The 26862-nt window shown below is 35.1% G+C and overlaps 1 protein-coding gene and 1 pseudogene across 1 annotated transcript in view; one reads left to right on the top strand and one right to left on the bottom strand.

The window, feature by feature from the left end:
* The window catches only part of LOC127838402 (box C/D snoRNA protein 1-like), a 380290-nt gene that overhangs the window by 169828 nt on the left and 183600 nt on the right, over positions 1–26862 (bottom strand). The window lies entirely within an intron of this gene.
* Positions 18987–26427, top strand: LOC127838230 (cathepsin B-like; annotated as a pseudogene).

Raw genomic sequence — 26862 nt, 5'->3', positions numbered from 1 at the left:
ATCCTTATATGTTTATGTAAAACGAGTGACCCCCAGCGCTAGGCAAGTTTTGACATCAGGTGCATAATGTTAAATAATTCGGTAGAGGTTTTTATATTCTATATACTAAATGTGGAAGTCATGTACAATGCGGTTAAAGTTTATCAGTTTAAGTAAAATTAAGCCCTCGCGCTCAGGTGTCACTAGTTTTACTTTAACCAGTTTAATTCATTTAGAGAGAAACCATGTTTTAATATGTCCTCTATTGCAAAAAAATAACATATTTCCAAACATTGTTACAAAGCACAAAATCACGAGTATAAAGCGAGAGCTAAGAATAACTAATTTGTATGGAATTCTCTCCAAATTACTGACATACACATCATGTGCTCGAATACTATATTAACAGAATATTTTTGTGCAATTTTGTGTATATTAAAGTTGTTTACAAAGCGACGAGTGTTTCATTTCATTAAAATTGAATGATCAAATCTACCAAAGTATTGCTATTGGACCTTTTATGTGCTTTTTAGCAACCAGTAAATATTGACACTGAATGAAGAAAACTACAAAATGGAATTGCACTCAGAATCATAACCAATAAAGCTTTTAACGTACCGCAGAAGTTCAATGATGTACCCCTTCAAACTTATGAGCTCTGTGCATACATCATTACGACTGCAATAGTCTTGCAAAATATATTTCGAGACTCATCGCCTCTTCAAATAAAGACCAAAACGTTTGTCACGATTGCACGAAGTCTTTAGAATTACGAATAATTGAAACGGTATTGAATTACATCTTTTGCTTTCATAACCCTGAACAAACGTTTCCTTTCAAGCCGCACTAAGTATGCGATCTAATCGTTTCATCTCCGTTGCTTTTAATTGCTTTTAATTGATTGCAATACTCAAGATTCAATCCCTGAAGGTATTATGCGTACAACATACAATCTAAACACGGTGCATGTATCAACTAAAAAAAAACAACCGAAAACTTATTAACAAGATATCACGCAACAAAATATTTAAACCGTATTTAAATTTTAAAGATATGTTTTGAAATAGGAAAATGTGCTTCTTAATTTATTAATTAACAAATATAATAACTCTTATTTATATTTGTTAGAAAAGAAAGAAAAATTCAGATAAGTGCCATCATGCAGAGTAAAACACGGCTTAACGTTTATTATGCAATGCATTATTATGTCAGAATTTCACAAACTATAAAATATGCAAAATGCAAAATATGCAAAAAACAAGGCACAAACACAAGAGATTCATAGCCAAAAGTTACATAGTAGTTTAACGCGTTTTTAGCATAGTCGAGAATATCGCAAAACTCAATTCAAACCTTAGTTATATATTTGAAATTGTTTCAAAAAGATCTGTTTTTTTATCTTTCTTACCCCAACTGTTCACATCAACTATGATTGACAGTGATAAAATTATTTTGTTTACAAACAACGGCATTTATTAAGTGCCGATTCTTTTTTTAATGTGCTAAAAGATTTAAATTTATAAGAAGTCAACATAAAGGCTTTAATCTGAAAAAGTGATATGTCCGATATGTCCTAAGAAACAAAAAAAATGCGATAAATCCCTACATGCCATAAAAATAACAAAGCGTTGCAAAGCATGTGTTTGATCTTTGTAAGCGCAGTTTACAATTTTATTTCAAGGTCATCTATTTGCCAAACGAAATAGTTTACGACCTTATATTTTTTTAGCCTTGGTGTAAAATTGCCAATACTTGCACAATAGGCAAATTTTGATCACGCGCTCAATATTGTAAAAGGAGGACACACCGGCTTTTGTTGTTACATTAATGAATCCCGACGAGGTTTTGATGTGGACTTTTCTTTTATTTGCATTAAACATATATCCTTTCTTTCAATATGGTTGTATGTGTATAATGACTCTGTTCCAATGATATCCCAACAATATTCGTTATAATCTTATTTTTCAAGGACGCGAACACAGTATTTCGGTACACGTGATAATTATCAATTTGTATGGGCACAGTGTATGATATGGAAATTGTCCATCGTGCTGGCAAGAAACATACAAACGCAGACGCATTGTCGCGATTGAATGTCGATGGGGGAGACCATTATGAGCATGGCTTACACTTAGATGCTCTGCAATTGGTTATTGCCCAAAATGTACTCGGGTAGAGGGACAATGGGGTGGATTTATCCGCGAGGTGGATCATATTGTATCCTTATCACCGGTAATAATCCAAGTGGTTAAAGCAGGGTAAGGACTCATGTGTTGAGAACGCTGAACAGGTTGCCCCAGTCCAGGACAGGGACATTCTGATTAAAAAACATCAGTGGACGGAGGAGGACTTCCGGTTTATTCGAAAGTGATTAATCCATGGTACCGAGCCTCCTGAGGGAGAGCTGTTTCTAGAAAATGTAGCCTCCAAGTTTTATTGGGTTAATCGCTCATGTTTTAAATTGGAGGCTGGTCTGCTCTGGCGAATCGACTCAAAGTCAGATCTTCGGCAACTTTTGGTGCCACTGAATTGCGCCACCGGATTATGGTCCTGAACCATGATATTCCTATGTCAGGCCATCAGGGGGAGATTCGTACCATTGAGAGGATTAAGGCCAAGTATTTCTGGCACCGCATGTTACAACACATGATAAAGCATGTATCTGTTTGTCCACGTTGTTCGGTTAAAAAACAACAACAACCGTAAGTCTAAAGGTGAGATGATTACATTTCACTCAGGTCTCCAAATAGAGAGGGTTTATATAGACTTCCTAGGTCGATTGTCATTAACGGAAATGAGAAATCGGTATGTAATGATGGTTGTGGATTAATTCACTAAATGGGTGAAATGTATCCCTTTACATTCGCAGACCGCTGATGCGAATGCAGAAGCAGTAGTGAATCAGGTGTTCTGTAGGTATGGGAAACCCATGGAAATAATGACTGATTGGGGTACCAATTTTGAGAGCATGTTGTGAACACAAGTGTGTTAATTATTGCACATTCATAAGACCCAAACAACTGCATATTGGCCAAGCACCAATGGTCAGGTCAAAAGGTACAATGGAAGATGTCCGTTGCTATATATGGTCCCAAAAGAACACTTGGGACATAAACCTACCTCAAATAGCGGCGGCGATGCGTTCGGCGGTGGGTAGGAATCCGGTGGGAGTCGCACACGAAGATGGTGAAGAGATAGATCTTTACACATGTCCTGCTTGTAGGAAGGGTTAGGACCTATAGGTTTCTACGAAATCTAGTCGGTTTTCACAACATTCACGAGACTTGATAGGTTTAAGTCATCTCTCTTTGTTTATACTGAGGTGGTGCTAGATGCGGTTGGTTGTATGGCCGACATGGTTCGATTGGGGCAGCGTGGTTCTGTAACTAGTGCGAGATGCGGTTATTGTGGCCGACATTGTTCGTGGCTGTGCTAGATGCGGTCAATTTTATGGCCGACATTGTTCGTGGTTGTGCTAGATGCTTGTAATTTTATGGCCGACATTGTTAAAGATTGAGCTTGAAGCGGTCAGTTGTATGGCCGGCATGGATTTGGGTGTGGCACGCATAGGGTGGGACTTCGATGGGATCTTGTGGGTCTTTAGGGTCATTTATATGATTAAGGAGTAAGGTCGAACCATGGAAACGGTGACATGATCCCGCACTGTGGTCTATGCTGTATGGGGAAATGTTGGCAAAGAGTTAAATATGAGTCTAAATCTAGTAAAATTGCCCAAAATATGATGATTTAAAAAATAATACATTATTAATAATTAGGTAAGTACAAACCTTTTTGTGCATATGTTAAGTCCATTTACATCGTTGAAAACAAACATTGTCAAACAAGATGTCTGTTCTCGCTTACAATCGATACACTCGATAATCCTCGAGTGACGACACACAAGGTTGATAATTAAAAACGGGCAATTACTGAAAGGGTCTTTAAAAATGTACTACGGGTGCAGAAAATATACTAACACGAACCCTGCTAATTAAGACTGTAACCGAATTTAGTTCCCGCCAAAAATCCTATGCCCTAAAAAGCGCTACGGAAAACAAATTTAAATTCTCTTTTTACAAAACCTGCCTCATCATGTTGTTTTAAGTAGGAGTTGCGATAATATATGTAGAGGCAAATTTGCAGAATATTGACATAAATATAAACATACTTAATTTGAAAATAATTCGCCGACAACGGCCTATTTCGCGTGAAAGTATCCGGATTAGTTTCAGTATATTTGTTCGTACCCGAGATACATTTAAGTATATTTAAGAATTTCCGGGGTATATTTAACTAGTTCCAGAGCCGACACGTAACCCTTAACGTAGGTAACCAAATACCACATGTTGCACCATTATAACGATTAAATATTATGAAATTGTAAAAAGTCCAACATGAATAATGTGTTGTCATGATTAATAAGAATACTCATTCTCACATTTATTTGCTACTAATTTTCGATTTTTTTTTAATTCTCTGCTTTCTTTACACTGTTGATGTTTTTTCATTCCCTTCAAATGTGTGACACGCGTTTGGACTATTGTTAAAATGTCTATATGTAAACTAGTCCCGCACTCTGGATCAGCAGACGCTTTATAGCTTAGATCTCACGGTGAAGAAAGTTGATGTATCATGATTGCTAGTCCGTTTAGATAAAATAACATCTTGTTAGTCCCACAGCGGCCCTTTAAGGTACACACCCACTCGCCATGTAAATAGAGCATAATGCACTAAATAGGCTGTAGTTGACGCATGCACTAGGTCGCTCCCGGAGTAAAACTCTTGTTTCTCCGAAAGGGGCACTTAAAGGAGCATACCCACTTTCCATGTACAAACAGGGGCGTCGGAAGCAAATTCACATGGGGGCGGCGGAGGGGTGGGTATGGGAGAGGGTATCCCCCTCTCGTTGGTGGGGGTATGCGGGGGCCTCCCCCGGTAATGTTTTTAAATTTTAGCATCAACTGGCGCATTCTGGTGCCTTTTTTATGTCTGATACCTGACCTTATACACGTCTATAACAGGTATATTCTAAATGACAAAAGTTGTGATCGACAGACAGACGATGGAGAAGTGATCTCTATATGTCGCAGTTGAACGTTGTAGCAGGCGACACAACAATAGGGATCATGTGGGCTGAAAGAACGTTCTTCGGGATTTTTTTTTCCGAAATTCAGTTTTGGAAATTCGAAATTTGTTGGTTGATTTGGAGTAGAAATATTAAAATAACGCAAAAAAGTGGTAAAAAACATTAAATATCTTTTTTAGAATTATCGCTTTACTTTCAGTTTAGTACAATTAATTCATGTGTCTTGAGGTATCTTTAATTTTGTGATTATTAAGGCCTATTGAATATCGGCCCATTTTTTTCATGTCATACTTTCCTGTATATTAATAAAAAGAAGCACAAGCTTAGATCATACCGACAATTAAAGATTCCCAGGTTTAAGAATAAAGGGATTATCGTTATAAAAGAGCCCGATCAATGAATCGTACATTATTTGACAATTTGACACGTACATTACCGCAGGTATGTGATGACAATCAACAATACACGTGTCATAACCGCGAAAACGTGATTATTTTGCTTCGTAATAAAGATATTTTCAAATAAACGGGTATTGAAATGAAAGAAAAGTAAAAAAAGGTCTTTGCCGAAATTTCATGTTTGCCGAAAATATTGGGGCGGCGGTCGCCGCCCCTGTCGCCCCAGCTTCGACGCCTCTGACATAGAGAATAAGTCGCTAAATAGGCTGTAGGTGACGCCTAATTAAAACCCCGGGCCGAAACTAGATCAAAACGACAGGCAGCGCACGGGAGTTAAGCTTGCACTAGGTCCCTTCCGGAAGATAACTCTTATTTGTCCGAAAAGTGCCCGTAAAGGTGCATACCCAATCGTCATGTTAATAGAGCATAAAACATACGTTAAATAGGCTATAGGTTACGCCGACCCTAATAAAAACTCCGTTCGAAACTAGATCAGCCCGACTTGAAGCCGACGGCAGTTCAGCTTGCACTAGATTGCTTCTAGGGAATAACTCATGATTGTTCGAAAAAGGCCCTTAAGTGTTCATAACAACTCGCCATAAAAATAGCGCATACTAGTAATACGCTCAATAGACCGTACGTTACGCCAACCCTAATTAAAACCTCGGGCCGAAACTAAGTAAGCCCGACAGGCGGCCGACGAGAGTTCAGCGTGCACTAGGTTGTTTTCTTGGGATATTTCTTGTTTGTCTGAAAGCCGACCTTAAAGGTGCATACCCGCTCGTCATGCACATAGCAAACAATACGCTGCATAGACTGAATGTGACGCCGATCATAATTTAAACCCCGGGCCGAAACTAGGTAAGCCCGAATGCGAGCTGACGAGAGATAGCCGTGCACTAGATCTCTTCCGGGGTATAACACATGATTGTCCGAAAGCGGCCATTAAATATGCACACCCACTCGCCATGTTAATAGCGCATAATACGCTAAATAAGCTGTATATGACGCCGACCATAATTAAAACCCCGGGTCGAAACTGAATCAGCCCCAAAGGCAGCGGGAGTGAGTTCATCGTGCAATATGTCGTTTCCGGAGGGTAACTTTTGTTTGTCCGAAAGCAGTCATTTAAAGTGCATACAAACTCGCCATGTAAAAAGCGCATTATACGCTATACAGGCTGTATGTGACGCCAACCCAAATTAAAACCTCGGGCCGAAACTAGATCAGACCGACATGCAGCCGTCTGGAGTTCAGCGTGCATTAGGTCGGTTCCGCGGTATAACTCTTGTCTGTCCGAAAACGGCCCCTAAAGGTGCATATCCACTCGCAATGTAAATAGCTCCTTGAACACATAAAAGGCTGTATGTGACGCCGACCAGAATTAAAATCTCGGTCTGAGTAAGCCCGATAAGCAGCCGACGTGAGCTCAGCGTGCACTAAGTCGTGGGAAAACTCTTGTTTGTCCGCAAGGGGCCCTTAAAGGAGCATGAAAACTGTAAATATATATAGCGCATAATACGCTAAATAGGCTATATATGACGCCGATCCTTATTCAAACTCCGGGCCGATATTTGATCAGTCCGAAACGCAGCCGACGGGAGGTCAGCGTTCACTAGGTCGCTTCCGGGGTATAACTCTTGGTTGTCTAAAAGGGGCTCTTAAAGGTGCATACAAACTCGATGTGGAAATGGCTAGTCAATAGCCTGCTGCACAGTTTGCTTATTTTATCATATTTAAAGTTTGCTAAAAATACAAAATAGGTTGGGCATTAATTATGATGCTATTTAGACTAAAAAGGTTTATTTTTATATATGTTTCAATCTACTTAATAAACTTTCGCAACAGGCGTATTAAGGCGAATAGGCTTCTTATAAGGCTAAATGATTATGTTTCAACCTATTTAATTAACTCGCTAAGTAGACTGAATAGGCTGCTCAATAGGTCTAAAGTGAATAATAGGATGTTTGCCTCCACAAATAAAATAAGATTTTTTTAAAATCTAAATAGACAGAATGTGTTTTCTAAATAGCCTAAATATGATGTATGTTTCAACATATTTAATATAATTGTAAAATAGACTAAAGTAGCAGGAAAAGCTGCGTAATAGGCTTAAGAGGCTAACAATGATGTATGATTAAATATATGTACTCAACTTGCAAATTTGGCTTAATAGGCGTAAAATACTGCTAAATATGCTAATTAGAACGTATTTTTCAGCATATGTACCAAACTTGCTCCATAGGCTAAATAGGCTGCAAAGGCTGCTTAGAATGCTTAATATGCTAAGTATGATGTATTTTCCAACCTATATACTGAACTTGTTAAATAGGCTAAATAGGCTTAAAAGGCGCTCTAAATAGGCTATATAGGCTTAATAGGATGCATGTTTCAACTTTTCTACAAGACTTGTTAAATTAGCAAATTGGCTGAAATTGGTGTTAAATAGGTTAAACAGGCTTAATAGAATTCATGTTTCGACCTATTTACTAAACTTGTATAAAAGGCAAAATAGGCTGAAAGGGTGCCAAATAGGCTAAATAGGCATAACATGATGCATGTGTCAACCTTTGTACTAAACTTGCTAAATAGGTTAAATATGCTGAAAATGGCACTAAATAGGATGAAATGCATGTTTCAACCTACCGGTATGTACTAAACTTGTAAAAAACTATATAGGCTGGAAAGAATATTAACTAGGCTAAATAGGATGCATGTGTCAACCTTTGTACTAATTTTGTTAATAAAGGTCATATAGGCAAAAAATGGTGCTAAATATGCCAACAGGCTGAATAGGATGCATGTTTAAACCTATGTAATAGACTTGTAAAAGGGACTAAATAGGCAGAAAGGCTGCTAAATATGCTAAATATCCTAAATAAGATTCATAAACTTTTTAGATTGGCTAAATAGGCTTAATACGCTAGATAGGCTAAAGAGGATGCATGTGTCAACATATGTACTAAACTTGTTAAATATGCTTAATAGGCAGAAAAGGGTGCTAACTAGGCTAAATAGGATGCATGTGTCAACCTATGTACTTTACCTGTTTAATATGCTAAATAGGCTAAAAAGGGTGTTAAATAGGCTAAGTAGGCTAAATAGGATGCATGGTTCAACCCATGTACTAAACTTGCTAAATAGGCTAAATAGGCTAAAGAGGGTGCTAAATATGACATATAGGCTAAATTTGACGCATGTGTCAACCAATGTACTTAACTTGTTAAATAAGCTATATATGCTGAAAAGGATGCTTAATAAACTAAACTAAAATAGGATGTATGTTTTAACCTATGTACTAAACTTGCTAAATAGGCTCAATAGACTGAATAGGTTGTTAAATAGGCTAAATACCCTAAATAAGATGGATGTGTCAACCTATGTTCTTAACTTGTTTAATAGGCTAAAAAGGCTGTTAATGGTACTAATTAGGCCAAATAGGATGCATATGTCAACCTATGTACTAAACGTGTTATCTTGGCTAAATAGGCAGGAAAGGGTCCTTTATAAGCTAAATATGATGCATGTGTCAACCTATGTACTTAACTTGTTAAACAGGCTGAATAGGCTATACAGGTTGCTAAATAGGATAAACAGACTTAATATGATATATGTTTTAACATATGTACTAAATTTGGTAAATAGGCTAAAAAGGCTAAATAGGGGGCATGTGTCAACCTATGTTCTCAACATGTTAATTAGGCTTAATAGGCTGAAAAGTGTGTAAATAGGATAAATAGGCTAAATAGGATGACAGTTTAAGCCTATATATTAAACTTGCTAAAAAGGCTAAATAGGAAAAATTCACACACATTAAAGGCTTCATGCTTCCAACGTAGAAAAACAAGAACAGTACGAGTATATTTTTTGAAGTTTAAAAACTCGGAATGCATTATAGTAATATTTTTGTGTATAATACATAGTCCAATACCATATGCATATAATGTTAATATGTTTTGTCAAAATCTGTACAATTGTATTGAGGATATTTTGTAATTTAGGATGTTAGATGAAGCAGATTCACAGTTCCAATACATACTGAATTTAATCCTACCCATTAATCCTATCCATTATTCTTATCCATTATTCATATCCATTATTCCTATCAATTCATCATATTCCTTAATCTTATCCATTAATCATTTCCGTTAAGCATTTCCAACAATCAGAGACGATGGTCGCTCATCAATATAAACGGAAAAAACACAATTATCGTTGGTTAAAAATTGAATAAATCATGCGAAACAAAGTATCGACATTAATGCAGCAAATTTAAACAAATTCTTCTTTCCAATAAATTTGCAAGATGCAGTTGGAATCAAAGATACCATGAAAAACACGTGAGTCGTTTTTATAGTTAAGTGTTTTTACTGATAATGCATATTTTAATAAATAATTGTTTTTAAGAATGAAAGAATTAAGCAACTCGAGCCCTGCTGTTTATACAGAGGGGAAACTTGTTTTTTTTCCGATCTCATTAAATTCAGATCTTAAAACAACGTCATGATTCGTTTTCTACTCTAGAAGTAATATAACTCGTTATGCCCTAGCCTCATTCTGGGAAAACGATGCTAGATATATGATAAAAGTGTCGTCCCATTCTTGGAATATTTCTATATCTACATTCATCAATGAATAGTGAGTGTGAAAAACAGCGAAGTCTAGTCAAACAAATTATATCCCTAACATTTGCAACAATATCTAAGTAGTTAACAACAATATACAACAAACTTGGTTAAAAAAATAAACACATATACTAACACATTAGTAGTATATCCCATTATAGTCAAGCATAACTATACAAATTTACACGGCAAAAAAACAAAAACAAACTGACCATGATGTTAACAACACAGTCCACAATTCTATATACCTACAATCCTACTGACCTTAAGGTGTTCCAAGATCAGATTTCAACGAGCCCGCAAAGGACGTGGGTTACAATTGAAGCTTGCATAACTTTCAAGACGAAGCTGCCTGGCCGATTTTTTCACCAGAACATGGTCACACCAGCCCCTATAGAAGCCCATCCGCTGCTGTAGTGTGGCTGACTTTGTCAACATGGCTGACCGCTCAAATTAACATGCAACGAAGAGGGTGCTTTGGACCCATATCGAAGACAGGGAATCAACAGTTTTAGTTGTTTTTCTGATTATAACTTCTTGAGAAATGCATAACACCATAGTGCATCACATGTTCTTCCAAAATTCATACAGCATGTACATAATTTTCACGACATTGGTGGGATTTTGATGCTCATATAACTAATTTTTCCAACACTTTGAAATGATTGCTTGCCTGCATAATCTTTGTTCCTCAGTCTGTAGCTTGTCAGTGAACAGCTAAGCTAAATGCTTGGTGACTGAGCAAAATAGTCTAAATAGTTTCCTCCTGTATGTTTTTTTAAGGTTAACGCACAATCAACAATGTTATTTTTTACAATAATACAATTATAAGCGGCATAAACCGGTAAAATTAGCAAAATACCTAATATGTTTTCATTTTCTAAAATGAAAGTAAAAAACTCAAAAAGTCAAAATCCTTTGCACTTAAGATTACTAACAACTGTTATATATTTCAAGTTAAGTGTTCACTATTCATGAAAAAATCGATTAATGTGCCAATTTGTAAAGTCATCGTTCAGTATACATTTTTTTAGACGTATGTACAAATGGGAGTATTGGCACTCATATAGCGTCACGTATATGTAACTATATGTAATGTAAAAAAGTACACTTCAAATAGTCATATAATTACACATACAGTTCATTAAGACTTGTTTATTTAAAAAGATTCTAAAATTATTGTTTATTACAACGTAACATTAAATAATATATATAAGTTTACATATTCAAATACTTACTACACATTGTTTAAGCAAATAATGACATGTGTAAACAGATTATCCGCATATTCAACTTCACACGCATTGTTGTAAGATTATATAATAAGACACTACACTGTTCTAATGCTCAACGACACATTGTCATTAAAACATTTATAAATAATTCAAACAATTATTGCATACATATACACACTTATCCACTCTGAACACCATGATCTTGTTGTCATTCAATTGTTGTCCCACAATGATGGAGGATGTTGTGCTGCTGTAGTAGACCGACAGTGGGAACCCGACCCCATCCTTCTCTAGTGTAACCAGAGAGGCCAGCTTCGTCCTCCCCATACAGTCCACCTGTTGTATAGTGTGGGACAGACATCCACAGACAAGCACCTGGCCTGCAGGGGTCACATGAATACCAGATGGGCGCTCTAGTTCCGGTTCTGCAAATGTAACCAGGGGTGTTCCATCCCTGGTCAGGATGTTGAGCCTGTGATGGTACCAGTCAGTAATGTACAACTTATCCCCTGTGGGACTCACAGCACATCTCCGTACTACAAAACAGAGTAACATAAATATATTCAATGACTGTAAATGTTAACAAATCTTAATTTACAGACTACAGTGACATTGTATTGCATACATGTTGTAAATAACAGGCATTTACACATCTTAAATATATGCATACATTCCAATAATTCGAGTGTGACATTAAACTACAGTAGCAGTTTTATTGTCTACAAATGCGACTTGTCAGTTAGAAATGAAGTGTTGCACATTACACAGATGTCATGGTTCAATTTGCACGTGTACATTATTCAAGTACCTTCATGCAGCATTAATAGAGTACCAATCCATGCACAAAGGTGATAACAAAATGTGAAATTGATGCAAGCAGACAAACTTGATACCTATGCAGTTTTACGATTTTATTTTTTATATTAAAGTGTTTATATTAAGAAAAACATTGTTTTGTACAACAAACAATGAAGCTTTTCTATCTAGATCTTACAACACTATTCACAAAATCAAAATGCTCAGTAAATTATTATATTTACATACATACATTTGAACACTTCTTAAAACTACAACCATTTAACGAGCATATATTGTATACGCTTTTATGAAAGTGTTCAATTTATAAACATACTGCACACACACAGTAGTTGACAGCCACAATAATGAGGACCATTTGTGTATTTCCCAGGAACTCAGTTTAAATCTAAAGGCATGGACCGTAGTGATAGTCTGAATATTTTATCATTGATGTGTATTAATCAACAATACTGAGATTTATTTATGGCAATTGTTACAATAAATAAAAGCTTATAAATTATAAGCAATGTACAATAAATGTATAATAAATGCTTATAATGTTGTATGATGTATGCACAATGATTCTCACCTGTCCCTTCACCTGACACATCCTGGAACAGTATGCTGACCAGTTTCCCATTCAGTCTTGTATGATACTTGTACAGCCCCATGCCAGAGCAGATGAACAGACCCTCTTGGTGGTGGGCAATACCGTAACAGTTATGTGGTAACTGAAACTTCCTTCCGTGAACAAGCCGGCTCTGGCCGACTGTGATAAACTGCACCTCATGTATGTAACTATCATGCACAGCCACTGCGACCTCACTGGGAGTGATCTGGCACATGTCCTGAGGACTAGCAGCCACAACACAGTGACTAACCACCTGGTACTGCTGGTTTAAAAGTTTGATTGTCTTATTATTTAAGTCTGCAACCAGGACCTGCCCATTTTGGATCACACTTAAAGCTGTAATACAGCATGTGCCTGAATCACTTTGTATTGACATATTGTGCTCAGACTTCCCAATCACGCTGAACAAATTGTTTGAACAGTTCTCTTGCAAATAGTTTTCAAATTGCTGTATTTTTACCTGGCATTGTTTACTGGCTATTAAATAGAGTTCCGGCCTATCCTGTAATTTATGTATGGCTAAATGGAGATAAAACAATTCATGATGAAGTCTGATACAGCTGTTTTTATCTCTTATTAGAGGATCTAGCTTTAATGTCAGCTCTTTTTTCCTTTCCTTAACAGTGCTTTTCTCAAAGTCTGCTAATAAAGACGTGATTTTCGTGCGCATTTCATGCACTATGTATTTCACATGGCTATGCGTTTTATTCACTGTGCTGTTTTTACGTTGGAGTAAAAATAATATTATTTTCAGACGAATGTCATCCAACATAAGCTTCTCATGTTCATTGTATGAAACCTTTAGATACTTTGTTTTGTCCTCCTGATACGATTGAAACTGTTTCATTTGTGAAAGAGTGTTTTGTGTTCTGACAGACAGGTTCTTGATGTCAATTGACTGCACTATTCTGGCCTGAGGTAATGGACACACTTGTAAGCATAGTCTGAAAAAAAAACACAACCAGGCGGGCGACTGATAGTGATATGATAGTACTAAAATGGACACTAGCAAACACTTAACCGTATATTATTTATTTTTAATACAGCTGTAAATAGGCATTATTACTAAATGTTGAACAAAATGTAGGTACATATTTATAGAATCAATACTATATTGAGTAACGTTAAAATGTATACTTGTATACAATGTCAAATACTGATACTGGGGAAATACAATTTATGCCTTCAAAAACTGGTATCTACTGTGCTTTTCAGAACTTTTGCGTACCGCATTGAACAACAAATTGTGCATTATAATGATATTGTACCGCATTAAAGTTAGAATATTTGAATATGGTTGAAATCTTACCACGAACATGTTTAAGCGATAACATGTACATATTTTATTGGTCTGGCAAATATTGTCAGAATGCATGGCTTATACTTTTCTTGAGCTTTCAGGACGTATGAAATCTGGCTGAGATTTTAATGGGATAAATGTTGAAACTAAGATTCAGTACACTAAATATGGTTTATAGAGTGTTGACAAGCTTTTTTTATTTAATGAACCTAGCAACCTACTTGTTTTAACCATACACGACTTAGTTTTAAAGGCATAACGTTGATCATTTCGATACAAATGTTCTGACAAAGTTTCATAAAAAACTGGTCGAAAGAAAAATTTTGACGATGAACAACGACGACGACAGACAGATAAAAAATTGATTACAAGATTTCACCATGTGAATGGTGTGCTCAGATGAGCTTGAAATGTGACTTGCATACTGTTAGCATGGTTTCACCATCGGCATGTAAGAAAAGTGTTACTCCGTCAGGCATGTATTTAACAAGCTGGGACTTTTTTGAACTTAGCCGATATATCATTAGAAAAAATACTGTTTTCAATTTGACCATGTTTTTTTTTTTATCTTACATGGCCAAGTTTCTAATTCGGCAGACATATTATTGAGACAATTGTTTTGACCAAGTTCTATAAAGTATTGGGCAATAATGTGGCGCCTCTAGTTTTTATAAGCTTATTGTTGATGACTGACTTTGGACATCTACAAAAAGAGATATGACTGAGAAAAGCTAACAATGAGCAGGTTAGGCTCAGGTTATTTAAACATGCATGCTCGAATGTTCATTCGTCAAGTCTGTCCTATAATTGATAAGTAGGGTAATGGAAACTATACACCATACATTATACAGGCAGGTTGTTTAAAGGCATGGGAGTTATACAATTATTTTGGAGAAATTTACTCTTTATTGACTTTTGATTGTTACAGCTTAGGGGTCCAGAATGATTATTTCATTGACCATACTGACTTGAAACAACAATCAAAGAGTTATTTAACCATTTTAGAAAAGTAAAATTTTTACATTTAAGTTTTCAAATATGGTCGTAATGTATTGTGCGTCCATTAACATTTACATTTTATTTCTTTTATTTTAAAATGAACAAAGATTAACAAATAAAAACTGTTCACCTAATTGCACACATGCAATTATTTATAAATAATAATATAAATTAATACAATAATCCGAATGAATTAATATGGATGATGGTAATTGCATAATATAATGCATTAATTTACACTAATATACAATAAGTAATAATAAGCTACCTGTGATTAAGCTCAACACATCTAGAGCAGCACAGTTTTATATGGCCCGGGCAATACATTGTGAACTGTTCATCCTTGTGTAAGACACATGTTAAAAGAGAATTTTCCATCTTCTTAGAAAGTGGCCATTATTTTATCCTTTCCATATGGTGATTTCTTATAAAACCACCGACCATGACGTCTATGGGAGTGAATACACTGTCTACAGAAGTATTTAAGACCTATTTTACAGTAAAAATCTGCATCTACTTCTACAGACTGTTTTTCCTCGCAGATTGTACAACAATAATATTTAAACACATGAGCATCTCTATAAACTGCTGCTGTCGCCATTTTGACAATACACTTTCAACAAATACTATTTTACAACATGAAAGCAATACAATATTAATGTCCGAGTATATTTCTTGCAACAAATACCCAGATAACACACACTTAATGTTATTAAGAACAGTCAAGAAATATGAATTTATTCCAAGTTAACCTTCCAATTGCTTCAAATTGTATGATAGCAGTAACCCGTGTAACGATGGATACTGTCGTGCGCCTATTGGGTTATCTTATTATTGATTGCTTTAAACTGAACCAAAAAGCTGTTGTAGATAAAATATTTTTGATGCATTAATTATAAGGTGTTGGTCATTCAGACATCTAATGTGGATTGTGTAACCCCTTTATTTTGTTTAGCTGTCAACATAATTAAAAGCGTTTACAAATATGTCAAACTGTTGATCAACGTTCATCCAATGAAGTTTTCCAAAATACAATGCTAACATTTAATGATATAAATTGATCATCTGGCAGCAGATAATGAAATACTACACAAGTTCATTCTTTGAGCTTGGTTTAACTTAGTTACAGTTCCAATCTAAAAACTTATTTAAAACATAAAGGTGGACAGCTCATGTCCAGTGTCTGGCTTGAGTAGTGTGACACCTGCTGACACAGGTTAAATATCTGAACATCATATGCACATCATCTGTACAGGCAAGTAAATATCATTAAAATAACCTGCTTTTAATAAGGTTATACCAATTTAATTATTAAATGAACAATAAATGCCGTACAATACGTATGCCCCTCAACCCATGCAGCCAAATCGTCTATGAGAAAAAAATGATAAGTGAATTTATTATTGCATGTTCCTTCGATATTTACCTTTCGTGAACAAAACACTCGGTAAGGGTCGTATTTTCATCCTGTATTCAATAGTATTTCAGTCATTTTCAGTTGTAAGTTAACCTTCACTGGCACTTGTCTTGGATAAGATGGTTAACAAGTACATAGTTCGTTTACTTATGCTTGAGTATCCACTTAACTACAACTAATTCACTTGCAATAGAGATTGGGAGAAAATGGCAATATAACAATCACAGATGTCAATCAATTTTGCACTGCTTGCTCCGAATGTGTAGTGCAGGGAAGAATACCACTATCGCCTAAACCCTGTATGTCATTTTAAATGTATTAGGTTGAAATAATATATTACATATTTATGCCTTTTTGTTTGACAGGAATTTACTTTTTATGTAATTCAAAACATTTCTGACTTGCTTCTTTGTATGTTAAGGTGCTAGAATTACTTTAAATTATAAATAAATAAGAAATATTTGAATTTGATTTTGAATATATATCAAAGTTCATTGCGACGTCTTGTAAATACAAGTTATTACGCGATAGTCTATTTCATTACATTTTTTCGGTAAGTATATTTCAATTTGAAGTCTACAACGAAATATTAAACGTAAAAATATAAATAACTTTTTAATACGACACTTTATAATAATATATTTAAGCATTAAATTTGTAGAGCAAAATATTCATTAATACACAAGTTACAGGTGGAAAACAAAAAATATATTTTCAAAATTGTATATGTTCAAGATGTAAACTATCAGTGTTATAGCTTTTCATGTTATTTTATAGCAAGAAATATCTTTACAAAAATATATTTGGCAGATAAACTGACTTTGAAATAAAGGTAGAACATTTTTTTCCTTAGCTATTATAATGCAAACTTAATACCGTTGAAAGTGAATACCACTTTTAATATGTTCAATATATACAAAGATATTAATAACATATGCAAATTACTTCATTCATTAACACTTTTTTTCTTATAATTAATTAAACCAAGTAGATTAATGAACATAGACACTATAATTGAAACACTATTTCATGAAAGTAAACATTACTCATTTAAAATCGTCTCAAACATATTGAAAGTCTCAGCGATAAAAACAGACACTTTGACTTGAACACTTTAACATTGTTTTAGACGGACCACACTTGATCAGTTATGTTTCAAAAACTTTTTAAACATAAAAAGCATTCCTCAATATTTAAAATATAGTGTTTCAATTTAGCTCACATTTTAAAATAAAATCACCATTTCAGACCACTGTTCTTGCCCACATATCAGTTTTTTTGCATCTTGTAATCAATATTAATTCAAACTATTTGTATACAGGTAAGATTGGAAATATATCTGTCAAAGCTATAATATGTACGCTGGCATTAACTAAAATGTTATCTTATAGAGATTGTACATGTTTAAAAGTTATTAAGCGGAAATCATAATTCTACATCAGTAACATCGACTAGAGCTTTGACCACACCAACACAATTCTCAATGCACAATTTCATTTAATAGCATAAATAAATTACAATTTACAGGGAGACAACCATTTGTATATTAATAATACTTATTTAAGTTTTATTAATAATACCAAAACAAGCATCTCGAATCCGAACATGATATCTGGAAACTATCATGAAAACCGTATTGATCGGCATTATCAGCCCAAATAATCAGTCACTGTATATGCAAGTATATTTCTTCAAATGAATTATAAACGATGAAATTACAAAAGTAAAAACAACTGGTATTGTACAAGCGTTAGCGCAACATTAAAATATGCAACATCTGGTGATTGCTTTAATACAGATAAATATATATGAATCGCGTCATGAGAAAACCAGCCTTAGTGACAATTTTTTCTATTTTTCCTTTTCTGCACTTTCGGTATGTTCGTTCTTTTCCGGTTCGAAATATGTATCAAACGTCATACTTTTCTTCATATAGCCTATAATCATTCCCATTTTCGTGAACCTATGTAACGCTGAGATGAGCGTCATTACGACGTAATTTTAACGTCATGTCGTACGGAGATATTTTTTTCTAATTCACTACGGATATGTTTTATATGTGTAATGTCCGTAATCATTGATTGATAATTTCAATGTTTTTCTTTTTGGTACCGATGACGTTTATGTGTTACTGTTTGGTTATGCCATATATTGTGTTAATATTAATTTATGATTTTCTTCACAAAATTGAATACCGTTAAAAAAAATCAATTTAAATAATCGTATATTCATTCTTTCTTTTTGTTATACAAAACAAACGTGCAGAATAAATAATATATTCACCATTACTGATTTAATGAAACACTTAAGCAACAATACAAATGCCACATGCTTTCTAACACGGAAAGCCTTCGCGACCCCGAGCTGACAATATAGAGTGAACATGTTGTCACTCAAGTAGTCGCGCCGTGCTGCTGATAATCAAAACGGCATTGGACGGTCGGTGTTCGTGAAGCAAAAACATTCGTTCTTCAGCAAACAAAAGGAGGTTTATTCACCGTCGCTACATGTCTCCACCATGACTACGCCGGAGGTTGCAGACGGCATTCGGAAGTACAAATATTTACTGTAGCGGATGTACACATTCTATTTGTGGTAGTTTGTCCAAATGAAATAAGTGTAAATCAATATTTGCGTACAATTTACGTTTTTTTAATATTATTTAATAGCTGCTACATACCGAATGCCAGGTAGCGCATTGAAGTGTTCGTCTAATAACGACTTCCAGCTAGGCCGGCTCCACGCAGTCTAAGTAAACATTTTTTTTCCTGTAAAAATATGAACATGAATTGATTATCAATACCAATTACCGCTTTGGTTTTCATTTTACTGGCATTTTAAATTAACATGCAATATATGGGAATATTACATTACATTATTACTTAAATTTATAGGCTAACAATCAGTTAAGTTGTAATTAATTAAACAACCTTGCGCGCGACATGTATGTGGTATTCCATTGCGCTCAGTGCGTGTAACTTCTTTTCTTCTGTTACAGCGCCGACAATGTACTTGCGAAGTCGCTCTCACGTGCCACAAACATCCTCTCTCGGTTTAGCAATTCGAATGTGCGGAAGATGCTTTTAAAAGAAGTGATTTTAAGGCGCCGTACACTTCGCTCTTCGCAAATAGCAATATATTAAGAGGCGTAAATAATGAACTAACATTCATACAATTTAGATACACCAACACATACAAGACAGTGAATCATGGTTCAAAAAATCAAAAATAATCAAGTAATTGTCTGAAAATATTCTACGATCAACCAAAGTGTCTCTCATTCAATATTTCAGAGAAAAAACAATACGTGACGTTGTTCAATTATCAATAGGAGGCTTTAATAAATAACTTTATACAGTTTATTCAGTGACGATTTTGCACACAAAAAACAACATAATATAAAATAAATGTATATAGTATTAAGGTTCTTACCTCAAGTTCGGCATCCATTCCACAAGTTCTTAAAGGGACCGTCAACCAGATTGACGAAAAAAGAAAAGTTCTAAAATACCGTATTTTTATTACAATTATCAGTTTATATTGATTAAATTGTCACGACTATCAGTATATTTGGTACGGAATACCGTAAGTGCCATCGTGTTTACACATTAAAATCCAGAGGGCGACAATGCGATAGTGCGATAGTACTATGACGACAGTGCGACAATACGATGACGACAGTGCGACAATACGATGGCGACAATGCGATAGTTTTCTAGTAATGTAATAAACAAGTCGTGATATTTTAATCAATATGAACTAATAATTGTAAAAAATACGGTATTTTAAAACTTGTCTTTTTTTCGTCAATCTGGTTGACGGTCCCTTTAAATTCCGAACGATATAAAACACACGTGTTAATAAATATCTCACGCACACATGCAAATCAATTTTTAGAAGAAAATTATGACGTAATGAAAATGACGATTTACCGATGACGTCGTCGAAGTCATTAAGGCTGGTTTTTTCATGGCGCGATTCATATGTATATATATTAAAAACATCTTATATGTTTGTATCAATCGTTTAAAAACATGTAAAACTGAGTTTTCTTATAAAGGAACTAGTTTAACCAGACAAACATCTTTACAATTATTTCAATCAATAGTTATGTGTGGGTAAAATGTGATTTTGACTGTCAAATAAATCAATAGAACCCAAATTAATCTCAAAGATACGGCTTAATTGCGTACAAAGCCTAACAAGAATTTTCAAGTTACAAATAGGGGCATAATTCTGCTTACAATGATGTACGAATTATAGAGCTTTGTCAGTGACCTAAGACAGTGCCACAAAACATATGTTAAGTTTACATACTTAAACGTAAACAAAACTGAGCTAAAAACGATATGTTGCCGCAATTAATGTTTGCCACTTATCGAACATCGAAACGGGAGGTAAAAAATAAATGAAGCGGGGCATGAGAAACTAAATATTCGTTTGACAGGCACTGTTTTAACAAGTTGATTGATGGGCAACACAAAATCCTGACAAGCGTATGGCACTGTTGGTAAATTATATTCGATAGTAAAGCAATATTATTGGTTTGTCAAGAGAGCCACATACACTGATTTATCGATGTAAAATGGTTAATTTATCGTTCATTTCAAGTATGTGTAATCTTTGGAAAAGCTGCCGTGGGGTTCGTAGATTGTTTTAGGTATTTGCTTTTCAATCTCGGGTGGTTAATACTTGTTAATATTTTTTCAATTATCGGTAGTTTAGATTGTGTTTGGATTGCGAGACTTGACTTGATTGATGTTTCGAATGCCCTTGAGATTAATTAATCTCCTTTCTTGAGTATCCGCATACATCAATGTTTACTGAAACTCTGGGCTTATTGCATGCTGGTGATTTAATAGGTAAATTTCATTAATGAGACACGAGGAAAGTTTTTAAATGTTTATTTAAACTAATTCTGTTATCCACATGTTTAAGGTTACAGTTATCTTGGTTTATCTTCAGAAAAAACACTTCATAATAATGCTCTTTGTCAGAACAGAAAAAGGTGTCTCATCGACTAACCCCTGTGTATATTGTTCTATTAAACTTAAATAAAAAGGAGGGAGTTATTCAACGAAACATCAAGTTTAGAATTTAACGTTATGCAATTTATAATATTGCTTTAGGATGTTAGTTACCCGTGTTGTTCCGTGTTATTACATACATAGTAATCTTTTATATAACTATGTGTTCCTGTAAGCACCATTGACATGATATAATACATACAGTAAATATGGAATCATTCAGTTGTTGGGATACTGAGTATGATAGTTATTTGCATTTGACACTATCGGTCAATATAGCAACGTTTATTTTTTTCTCTAGTATCTTGACATATTTTATATTATTTGCTAACTTAACATAATGACCCAAAGCTGTCATACACTTTCACTTTTCGGATATCCACTTTCTTAGATGAAATACTTTTTCAAGTCATAAGTATTAATTGTCTGAAAACTCAGAGTCATAACAGTATATGTATTGCTAAAGTGTATTTACAATCAAGTTTACTCTCAAAACAAGTAAGTTTATTTGATCTTGAGTTACAGCTCCCCTAACGGTTTGTTTTGATCTATGTTGAACACCAAAGCTAGGGCAATTATGTAACTAAAAATATATGTTACAACTGATATTTTTGTCAAAGGAAAACAATTATTTTCGCACATAGGTTCTTCAGCTGTGAATATTTTAGAGACTGTTTTCGCAGCAGGTTTTTTTTTAAAGATTAATTGAGTGCACACAAGTTGATGATTGTATATATGATATAACAGAAATAACAAACTAACATTCTTAATTAAGGTTAGACTGCTGCATTGGCTAGAGTTTTTCGTACTGCAAATAAAAAACGTGTGTCGCTTAATATGAAGGGAGATAACTGGCAACAAAGTCAGTACCAACAATTATAATATCAAAAGACTGTTCCGTTTTGATTTATGTTATCTATTGAGTAGATTGAAAAATTATACAATTTCGAACATTTAGTGTTAAACTATTTATTTTAACTCGATTGCATCGAAAACCTTATGTGTATTGCAATGCTCTCGAGTCCCTTGTTTGGGCAGAACCAGTTCTTATTTTTGTAGGGGGAGATCTACACAAAGCTCCCACAGTGGGGATCGAACCACCTCCCGGTCGCAATGCGAAAACACGATACACTACGCCATGTGTACTTTTAAAAACGGTTAAAGCTAACATGATATTCTAGCTTCTAGCCATAAACACTAACCTGAACGGGACAGATCATTCATACAGAACCAGTTTTTTTTAATGTGCTAACAACGGGGAGCAGCCCTGCTTCAAGCCAGTCTGCAATCGATATTATTGTATACTTGCCCGTTTGCAGTATGCCCGGTCGATGTTCTGGACGCTGTGTGAGGTTGCAGCGTGTTTGCCAGGTAAGCTCATGGCATCTTGAGAACTAAAGATGTGTCAACCCGATGTCGTTGGTCTATCCCATGTCAACAATCCTACTGACCCTGACAAGTCTTGGAAGGCGTTTTGTCCGACCTTGGTGTACCAGTCGCTTTAGACAATGACCATCGTAGGGACCTTGACTATGATGCGCTCTAAATAGTCATACAACTGTTCAAAACACTCGTGTTTGTAGTATGTGATTGCTGCCTGGACCATTATGATAGTGATGTTGCAAGGTCTCGCAGAGATACAGTTGAAAATAAGCCTTCTGATGACAGGCATGCAACTGATAACGCTGTTGATATCCACCCTACTAACGATGAAAGCAACTTGCGACGGTAAGAGTCCTCTTCCTTTAACCAAATAGTGTATGGATGTTTCTCTGAAGTTGATACAATTATTCAATGAAGGCGGATATCATTGCTTGCATCTCCTTTGAACACAATGTTATTTAAAAGGTGATTACATCATTAACACATGTTTAACATATACCAATGACTGTTTCATATTTTTTAGCAAATATATGTCAATAAAACTGTATTTATAAATCTTTGTTTTCAATAATAAAATGTACATATTGTTTAAACTTAAGTGACAGTGACATGCATACATATAACCTTCAATTTAAACCTGACCATAATATGGCGTTCCTCTGTTTGTGCCCTGATAATACTGTATTTTAATTCATATATACAGAGCAATTTTAGTTTCAGTGTATACATGTACCAGGGCATATACCAGGGCCCATATTGGTAACCAGGGCCTATACCAGGTTCCATATTGAAAGTGTCGTCCCTGATTAGCGTGTGCAGACTGCTTTGGCTAATCTGGGACGACACTCTAGGCACATAAATTAGACCACGTTTTTTCCAGGGCGAGGCTCATTTCAATGGTGGAAAGCAACACAAAGTTACAAAACGATTGCCCAAATTCTCTATTGGAACCCTTTAAAATATAAGAAAAGTGTCGACAAATTCGTTTGCTTGAATAATTTGTAAAATGTTCACTAATAATATTGCTTTATAAATTAATCTTATTTGAGTCTGAAGTGAAAAGACTGTTACCTTACCTGGCTGTTAAAGTTTGTATTAACCAGACACAAAACCGCTAAAATCGGCAAGTTTAAAAATGCTCTCTCTATTTTTTTGTCCCCCAGGGTTGCCTGCCATATGAGATCAAGACCTGTGACCACCACATTGTTGGAAAGCTCGACCCCTATAAGGGTGAAGGTCCCAAACCCCAAATGCAAGGAGGAATGCGAACCTGGCTTTAACGTAATCTTCACCAAGGGCAAGCACTACGATGAGTGGTTTAATAATTGGGTGCATAAGTGCCCGCTCTGGGAAAATGGGACTTAATGGATGTGCGTAAAGTGTCATCCCCGATTAGCCTTTCATGAATAAACAGGCTTATCAGGGATGGTAGCTTCAGCATAAAGTTAATTTTCCCTTAGTAAATTTTTTTAAACGAAAACTTCAATAAAAGCGGAAAGTGTTGTCTCAGATTAGCCGACTTCAGAGGCTTATCCCGGACGACACTTTAGGAACATGCATTTAGCCTATTTTTCCCAGATTGAGGCTCCTTTGGTGAGATGTTACCCATGCTCTGCTTAATAAGAGCAATTTAATCACTTAATGGTCAAAGTAAGTAACATTTGATGCAATGTATTCAATTCCATATTAAAAATGAGCAGTTAAAGATAGCGCACCCGTAATGGGCACCTATCCAAATATAATCTTATCTATTATTTTCTTAATCAGCATCATTTCACTGAACTACATGTAAATTTTTAGGTAGTCTTTCCATGCTTTAAAAAAAAAATACTGATTTTTTCAAAACCACTCCCACACTCGGCTTTTGTCCAGTTTATGTGCACCCCTGGGGTATATGAAAGTTCCATAATTCATCCAGATTTCCAAATATAGGCATGCAGTTGGTGTGTACATATGCAGTAAAGGTGTTTAAAGTTTAAACAATATGAAGCAAGTTTTCTTTTACAGACATTTATTTTTTTATAACTTGTTATCTATGGAAGAGCGCCATGAAATATAAGTGGTTTCAGGCAAGTAGAAATTGGGTTGGTTAAAAACGAAGTGTCATAATATTCAAAATAGTATCATTTAAGTAATATTTTGAACTTAGTTTTTATAGATCCACTATATACAGCAAAAGTACCAAGAAAACGACAGATTTACCGTTTACTTTTTAAAATAAAAATAAAAATGCAACATGCATGGTTCGTATTTTCAGCAGTAAATCACCCAAATTAGCCATAACGTTGTTTTAATTTAAAAATGAAGAATGTGTATAAAAATTGCAACATATTTAACAATAAACATAGCTTATATGCCATATTAAATCAAATTACGTTAGAAAAGAAATAAAACGCGTCGCAAAAAAAGTATACGTCGTCGGCAGGATTCGAACGTAATGGGAATATCCCAAAAGATTTCTAGTCTATCGCCTTAACCACTAGGCTACGGCACCTAATATTAGACTCTTCAGCCTTCGAAGAAATCGCGGGAAATCATGTGTGCGCTACCTTAATGCATTTGCCACTTGGGCGATCAAGGTCATTGACCTGTTAGGTTCATGCATTATGACATGAGAGTCACATTTTGGAGTAATCATGTAAAACTAAGGCAAATATTTTGACACAGATGATGTAAAAAAAATCATCTGGAATTTCCTGACTTTTGTTGTAATGCTTATCAAGCAGACAGCTGCTTTTTAGGATTTTTTTCAGGCATTATATGACTATTACTAAATATTGGTATATTTTGAAAATAATAATTATTAGTTGTAGTTATGTAGTTATTTTCCTGTTTCAGCCAAGAGCACGTGCGCAGTGAAAGGAGTGGAGAAAATCCAGACTGAGATTATGAGTAATGGACCTGTGGAGGCTGCATTTACCGTCTATGCTGACTTCCCCACATATACATCTGGTAGGAGCTAAAACTGTTTTTCATTGGGATATATATTACTTAAAACCATTATGAATTAACCAAAAAGCGTTACATAACAAAGCATTCTTGTATAGCTTCAGAAGTCTACACACATCACTCAAAATATTTTTGTAAGGCTTAAGGTGTCCACACACATTACACAAAAGTATTCGTTAGGACTCCAGGTGTCCCATCAAATAAATAATTCATTTATGACGTCAGGTGTCTACACACATTACACAAATTATTATTGTGTGACTTAAGGTGTCTTTACACAGCACGAAAAGTGTTCTTGTATGACTTAAGGTGTCTTTACTCATCACGCAGTGTTCTTGTATGACTTAAGGTGACTGAACTCATCATATTAAACCATTCTTGTGTGACTTCAGGTGTGTACCAGCACAAGTCCGGCCAGATGCTCGGGGGACACGCTGTCAAGTCCTCGGTTGGGGCACGGAGGACGCTACTCCCTATTGGCTGGTTGCCAACTCGTGGAACGAGAACTGGGGAGACCAGGGCTTTTTCAAGATCCTCTGAAGATCGGACGAGTACGGCATCGAGTCCAACATCGTTGCTGGCATGATGAAATTTGATTAGACGAAATTCAATAAGACGTAATTTGATTGTACGAAATTTAATAAGACGCGTTTTGCATGTCAGGGATTATATAAACATTAAACCCATAAGAGCTATCTTTTTTCCTACACATTAAAAGAAATTCGATTAGACGCATTCTTCATGTCAGATGCAATGATATAAACGAAGATTTGTGTCTCTTTACATTTATTAGGCGTCAATTATTAAGTCGTTTAAAGATGTTTTGATAACAGTAAAAAGGTTTAAAAGCCAAGTGTGAAACTGGTTGCATTAAGAAATCCAGTAGAAAATATGCTATAGTCTTTTAATTTAATTTTGTATTTAAAACTGAAAATAACTTTCAACATGTCAATAATCTATGTAATATTGTTAATAAAAGTACAATATTAAACATTGTTGTCTGGTCTCTATCACCAGCCCCTACAATTTTTAAGT

This window comes from Dreissena polymorpha, chromosome 7 (assembly GCF_020536995.1).
Source record: "Dreissena polymorpha isolate Duluth1 chromosome 7, UMN_Dpol_1.0, whole genome shotgun sequence".
Lineage (NCBI taxonomy): Eukaryota > Metazoa > Mollusca > Bivalvia > Myida > Dreissenidae > Dreissena > Dreissena polymorpha.
The sequence above is the reverse complement of the archived record's forward strand: the minus strand, read 5'-3'. Positions and strand labels throughout refer to the sequence as shown.